Genomic DNA, 7,636 nt, shown 5'->3' with positions numbered 1-7,636 from the left:
AAACCAGAGGCTTTTCTCTTGGGCATAGTCGGCCATTTGGTGCCAAAGAAGGACAGAACTTTTTTTATGTATGCTACAACGGCAGCAAGAATACTTATAGCAAAGCACTGGAAGACCCAAGATTTACCCACTCTGGAAGAATGGCAGATGAAGTTGATTGACTGTATGGGACTGGCAGAAATGACCGGCAGAATCCGCGACCAGGGAGAAGAGTCGGCAGAAGAAGATTGGAAGAAATTTAAGGACTATTTACAGAAATATTGCAAAATTAACGAACTTTGAAAGATGCTGGATTGAATTTATGTGGTCTCTAGCTGTTATGATAAAAAGAACTGGGATAAATATTGTTTAAGTTATAAAATTTAAAAAGTTGATTGGAAAATAAGGTGTTAGCTAAAAGGAATGTTAAGAGATTAGGATTTGCTGGATAATCAATTTGAACTAGAAAACAAGAGGGGGAGGTATGAGGAAGTCAAAGAAACATGTTATTGAAAATTGATATTGAAATTGATTTGTTTTTAATATTTTTCTTTTCTTTTTCTTTTTTGTCTGTATAAAATTGAAAACTTGAATAAATATTTATTAAAAAAAAAGAAACGCCCACTGACGGATACTGCTAGCGACTGAACAGCCACAGAGTGGATGGCTGTCCAGAGAGAAAGGGTTTAACCAGGCAACCTAGCCCAGAGCGGCGGTAACTTACGCACAAGCAACCCCTAAAGCCATTACAGCAATCCGTCAGTCCCTGAAGTTGCTTGTGCGCAGCGACAGGCAGGGGAGCATAATGAGTCAAACCGGAGAAGCCGGCGCCACGGAGCGAGCAGCTGGAGTGCAGAATCTGGTGGAGAGGAACTGAGATTTAGAACAGCATGTGGCTCTGCTGACGGCGAGGCTGGACGAACGGAGGGCTCAGGATACCAAGGTCAGACCCACCCCCATCGCAAGGAAGGTACCGGGGCTGGTGCACAAGTTTGGGGGGAAACCCCAGGACTACAACGCGTTCCGAATGGAAATAGAGTACGCTTTGGAACTGCAGCATGATGACTTTGCAGATGATGGGGAGAGGGTGGCCTACATTGTGGGGCATCTGGAGGATGGGGCACGGGAATGGATCAGGCCCCTAATGGCAACGCAAAATGCCGCCTTGAAAGACGTCAGGAATTTTTTTCAGGCAATGAATGCAATGTTTTCCAGCGAAGTGGAGCAAAATGTGGTTCGACGGCAATTGATGGGGTGCAAGCAGGGGAGCCAATCTGTTAGAGAGTACTGGTCGCGCTTTGCGATGTTAATCCACCGGCTTGGGTGGGATCTGGACGCTGAACCCATTCAGATGTTGTTTGAGGAGGGGTTGTCCCCAACGGTCAAGGATGAGCTTTCCCACGCACCCCGCCCACAGTCGATGGACCAGCTGACCAAGGCTGTGCTTGCGATTGGCGCAATGGAAATAGATGGCGCGCGAGAGAGAGAGGTTTCAAACTCCACTGAAGGGCGCAAGAGGGAGGGAAAGGATTGGAAAACCCACAAGAAGTGTTTCCTCTGCCAACGGCCAGGACATTTTGCCAGGGTCTGCCCTCAGAGAAAGGCCTGGCAAGGGATGGTGGGAGCTGCTGGCTGTGAGGGGAAGGGGGAAACGGATCAGGACCAGGGAAACGGCCAAGCTTGGCTGCCAATCAGCGGGGGCAGCAGCCAAGCCAACAACCAATAGAAGTGCCCCAACCAGACCCTCCCAGGGCAGCTATAGCCATAGAAGTGGTGCTAGAACTCCCAAATGGGCACCCAGTCAAGGTGAAGGGACTGCTGGATTCAGGCAGTTCCTGCAATTTCTTCAGCAAGAGCTTCGCTCTAGAACACCAACTCCACCTGCTGCCTCTGGATTTTCCCTTGCAAGTGACAACCATTGACGGCAGGGAACTTCTGGGAGGGGAGGTGACGCACCAGACCCCGCCAATGAGAATGAGGGTTTCCAGGCACACAGAGACCATTGTCTTTCACGTAGCCACACTGTCAGGACCCCCAATAATACTGGGAATGAGCTGGCTGGGACTACATGATCCAGTAGTGGCATGGCATCAGCGGTCAGTCACCTTTGGGTCAGCTTACTGCTTGGAACACTGTATGGGGGGGGGGAACCCCAAGGATGACAGTGGCCAGGGTGGCTGGAGTGGCTGTGGAGCCAAAAGGGAAGGTGCCACCCCAATATGCTGACCTGCAGGAGGTCTTCAGCGAGAAGGAGGCGGATAGACTACCCCCCATAGGCCCTTTGACTGCCAAATCAACTTACTCCCAGGGGCTCAGCTGCCAGTGGGTAAACTGTATGCCATGTCGGACAGGGAGATGCAGGAGTTGCGGGAATTTATTGACAAGAACCTGAAAAGAGCTTTTCATAAGAGAATCAAAGGCAGTGGGGGGCAGCCCGGTGTTCTTTGTGGACAAAAAGGATACTAATAAGCCCAGGCTCGTTTTGGACTACCGGGGCGTCAACCTGGTGTCAGAACCCGTGACCTTCCCAATGCCCAGGATTGACGACATTTTAACACGGGTGAGGCAGGGGAAATTTTTTACCAAGCTGGACCTCAGGGGAGCATACAATTTGATCAGGATGAGGGAGGGGGACGAATGGAAAACTACCATGTTCACCCCCCTGGGAGCCTTTGAGTACTTAGTTATGCCCTTTGGATTACAGTCGGGCTCCGCCTGCTTTCAAGCTTTCATGCACCACGTGTTGGGGTCCCTGCTGTACAAAAACTGCGTAGCCTTCTTGGACGACGTCTTAATCTATTCTGACAATGAGAAGCAACATGTCAGAGACGTCAGGGAAGTGCTAAAGAGACTGCAGAAGCACCAGTTGTGGGTCAAGCTGGAAAAATGCCAATTTCACGCAAGGGAGGTCGAGTTTCTGGGGTACAAGTTGTCAGACAAGGGCCTAGCTATGGACCCCAGCAAGGTGCAGGCGGTACTGGAATGGAAGGCCCCCAAGACCCGGAAGGACGTGCAGAGGTTCCTAGGGTTCAGCAACTTCTACAGGAAGTTCATCAAGAACTTCGCCCATTTAACAGCACCCATCACAGATTGTCTCAGTAGCAAAAAGAAGTTCGTCTGGACGGAAGGGGCCCAGCAATCCTTTGAAAGCCTGAAGAAAGCGTTCGCGTCGGAAGAGCAGCTCCTGCACGTGGATCTGGAGAACTGCTAGCTATCTATGCAGCGTTTCGCCGATGGAGACATCTGTTGATAGGGGCGCGGCACAAGATCCAGGTTTGTACTGACCACAAGAACTTGGAATACTGGCGGACCGCGCGAGTGCTCAACCAGAGACAAATTCAATGGGCTCAGGAGTTCTCCAAGTTTTCCTTCGAGATCCGATACGTGCCGGGAGAGGGTGCAAGAAGTTGCAGCCGAGGTGGCTGGGACCTTTTGAGGTAACACAGCAGGTGAACCCCGTGGCATTCAGGCTCAAGCTGCCTGACAGCATGAAGTTACACCCGGTGTTCCATAGGTCCCTACTCTCTCCGTACAGGGAGGGACGGGAATTCCCGGGACGGGAGGGAGAAGTCACCACACACCCGCAGGTAGAGGAGAGGGAACACCACAACCAAACCACGGAAATACTCGATTCCAGGTGGCGAGGGCGCAAGGTAGAGTACTTGGTAGCTTGGGAGGGAGAACCCCGGTCAGAAGACACGTGGGTTCCCGCGGAGGCAATCAATGACGGGTACCTAGTGGAAGAGTTCCACAGTCGGTTCCCACACAAACCAAAACCACCAGCGAGATTCTGGGAGGAGCAATTTGGCACCACCAACAACGACGACGACTTTGAGGGTTTTCCTGCCTCCGAAGAGGAGGGAGGAGAAGCGTCGGAGAGGGAAGATTCAGACTGGGAGGCCCACCCCGCAGGGAGAGATCAGAGCGGGTGGGAAGCGGGTTTTGAATCCTCTGAGGATGGCGACAGCTCCTTCCGGGGATTCCCTGCATCGTCGGCCGAGGACAGGGACGAAGTTGGATCCAAAGGTCGGGCCGGGGGTGGAGGGGGTTCTGGGGGGGAGATGGATGTCAGGGAACTGCCATCGGAACTAGAGGAGGAGGCGAGGCTCCACAGCGATGCTGGAGAGGGGCCAAGCAGGGAGAGAGGCAGGTCTCCGGCTGGGGAAGAAAATCAGCGCAACACCAGGGATAGAGGGGGGCCGATGGGGGAAGCAGAGAGGAGGCTCCAGGACTCTTCGCAGGAGACCAGCGAGGAGAGCACAGGTCCTCCGCTGCCCACACCCACCCTGCGCAGAAGACTTCCACGCAGGGAAAGTAGGCGGTGACTTGGCGTCAAAGAACTTCTTTGCTGGAAGAGGTTCAAGAAACGCCCACTGACGGATACTGCTAGCGACTGAACATCCACGGAGTGGATGGCTGTCCAGAGAGAAAGGGTTTAACCAGGCACCCTAGCCCAGAGCGGCGGTAACTTACGCACAAGCAACCCCTAAAGCCATTACAATGGAGTAAGCTATTTCCTGCTCTGGACTGTAGGACCTAAACCAATGGATTCAAGTTACAAGAAATTAGATTCTGGTTAAATATCAGGAAGAACTTTCTGACAGTAAGAGCTGTTTTACAGTGGAACAGACTCCCTCCGGAGGTGATGGACTCTCCTTCCTTGGAGGTTAATAAGCAGAGGCTGGATGGCCATCTGTCACAGATACTTTAGTTGAGATTCCTGCATCACATGGAGTTGGACTAGATGACCCCCAAGGTCCCTTTCAACTCTACAATTCTATGAACCCATGACTGGAAAAACAGTTAACTTGCACTATGAATTGTATTTTCTCCATTGAGTTAATGCTCTATTTTTCTGAGGGTTGTTTAAGGATTTCTTGCCCAGGAAAGGAGGGTGGCCTGGGCAACCTAGCCAACTGGCACCATCACACACACAACTCTGGCCCACGTGTTTCTGGAAGAGGTAGACAGCCATCTCGATGCAGAGTTGGCTCTTACCGGTTCTGCTGCTGGAACTTCCAGAGTTTGGTGTAAACATCAAAAGTCCACCCAAAATACGATTGCCACTGTTTCTGCCCATACTGAGGCAAGTCTCTGCAAGAGAGCCAATGGGAAGAGTCCATGTTACCAAGCAGGGAAGAAAGGAGGAGGGGCATTCACTGTGGGAAGAGACAGTCCAAAGACAACCTGGTGTTACTTATCTCATCATGCCTGCCTCATAATCCTAATGCTAACATTCATGTTACATTATGGAAAACTGTCCATTTGCTTTGCATTTGGACACCTCTTAAGGTTGTCGGAATCTCCACTACGACCGAGCTGATAAAGCTGATCCTTCGGTCGAGTCCTCCAATGTGATTAACGACCTGAGCCTTTGATGAGGCTCCAAGCACGTTCCCATTACGCAGAGTATCCAGCACGCAGGGAAGGATGAGAAACATGGGGTACATTGCTAAAAGTTTTATTCCTAATTACTCAGACAGAAAACAAATATACATGCTCTCTCTGTGAAAGCAGAGAGCAACTGGAAAACAAAGGAACAAGAAACAGTAACATCACATCCGTCTCCTGTCTTCCGTGAGACTTCCAACAGCCTGGAATGTCTGGTATGCAAAACAGAGTCTTGTGACTCCAAGCACTGCACAATGGCAACACACAGAAACCAACAAAGGTATCGCAATTATATTTGGCACAATGGTTCCTGAGATCAAGCAGAAGGTTTTCATCTATGCTTGAACAGAATTGGGCACCATTCTGAATCAAGATGATAGGTGGAGCCTTTCAAATCTGCACTGATTTTAACCACTGATTTCAACACGGCATGGATTGTTTTTTGTTGCTATGTTCCTATATACATATCCATCCAGGATTGGGGTTGTGGGTCATTTTTGTCATTAAAAAGCTTAGATTTTGGGGTGGGGGGCAGATTACGATCCTCCTTGCTAGTATTGTATTCTTCTAAAGAAGATGTCACATACTATACTTCATACCCCATAAATAGTAGGCTTTATTTATCAGTGAATAAAATGGCATTTGTCCCACTACTTTCACCAAAAAGAACTGACCCAAAAACTTATAACAGCAGCAGCTTTGGTTTCCTAGGTATCAAGATATAACTTCCCATAGGCTTATCAGTAACACAGTTTAATATGTGAGTGACCATGTTCAACAACAGGTCCCTGGTTCAAATTTCTGGCATGCTAATCTCCCTGACAAAACTCATAGGCACTGTCTTGAGTACTTCCAAGCCTATTCACAAGACACAACAAGTCCCCTCCCATTCTTAAAACCAGCACTACTCAAACTTAGGAAACAATCTCCTCCCCACTTGGAAGGGAATGAAATGCTCTATCCACTTAACTGCTATATAATTTAAGAACATAAGAAAAGCCTGCTGGATCAGGCCAATGGCCCATCTTATCCAGCATCGTGTTCTCACAGTGGCCAACTAGATGCCTGTGGGAAACCTGAAAGCAGGACCTGGGCACAAGAGCAGCACTCTCCCCTCCCTAAGGTTTCCAGCAACTGGTATCCAGAAGCATTTACTGGCTCCAACTATGGAGACAGATTACAGTCATCTTCGGGCTCTGGGGAAGGTCTCCTCATGACCCATGAGGGCTCTCCAGGGTGCTCCCCGCTTATGCACATTTCACTTTTGCGCATGGAGTGCATAACATAGCCCCCAACATGAATCACCTGTACTTTTAACACACAGGCCTAGAAAGAAATCTGACAGGCAGCAACTCTCTAGCTTCTGAGCTTTCAGTAGGTATCATTCACACACATCTTTCATAGCCAGAAGGGTTACAAAAAACTTCCTTTAAACATTCAGAGTTAGATTCTACATGCACCAACACATTCTGGACCTTTCCTGTGGCCCCACAGCATCAATGCAGCCTACTGATGCCAATGCCTTAGTAATTTCTCCAACACTACCTAAATTCCTTGAAGAACACTGCTACCCACAAAGGGAGGTGCATGTCCAGCATTGACAGCACAAAGCCTACTGAGGATGCACCACATCCTTCAGCTGCAGGAGGGGACACCCTCTTCCTCAGCACAGATTTTCACACACACAATTCCTCAAGGTTTATAATAGGAAGAAGCTATTAGCCCAGCATGCAGCCACAACAAAAAGCCTTTGCAGAATGAAGGCAATTATGGGGCGGGTGGTGAAGGAATCCGCAGTGTGTCTTAGGCTTGGCTATTCTTCAGGGAAAACAACATATGTGACCCAAGTGCTTGTTTTGGCCCTGCAGGGAACCGGGTCCATATAGGGAATGGGATCACAAAGTGGTTGCTTTTCATAACCTTCCCATAGACTCTTGCACTTTCCCACAGAGCTGCTCACTTGCTTTTACACCAGCACTGGGGTCTCAGACATGCAGCTCGCCAACAGGGTCATTAATGAGCAGTTGAGACAATTTGCAAGAATCCATGCCATATTCAGCACAAAATGATCTTTCCTCCCCAAGATAAGCTTAAACACAACACTGTTTCCTGCAAATTTCAGAGTGAACCAGGGAAAACTGGCTGCGGAAGATGCCTACCGGCTAGCATCCGTGATAACACAAAGATCGTGAGCAGCTCTGCAGCTATTTCACTAGAGATCCTCTTGGGTGCCAAGATTGGCAGAGCTGGCCTTCTTAGTGGTTCC

This window comes from Podarcis filfolensis, assembly GCF_964270895.1.
Source record: "Podarcis filfolensis genome assembly, chromosome: W".
NCBI classification, from domain to species: Eukaryota; Metazoa; Chordata; class Lepidosauria; order Squamata; family Lacertidae; genus Podarcis; species Podarcis filfolensis.
The sequence above is the reverse complement of the archived record's forward strand: the minus strand, read 5'-3'. Positions refer to the sequence as shown.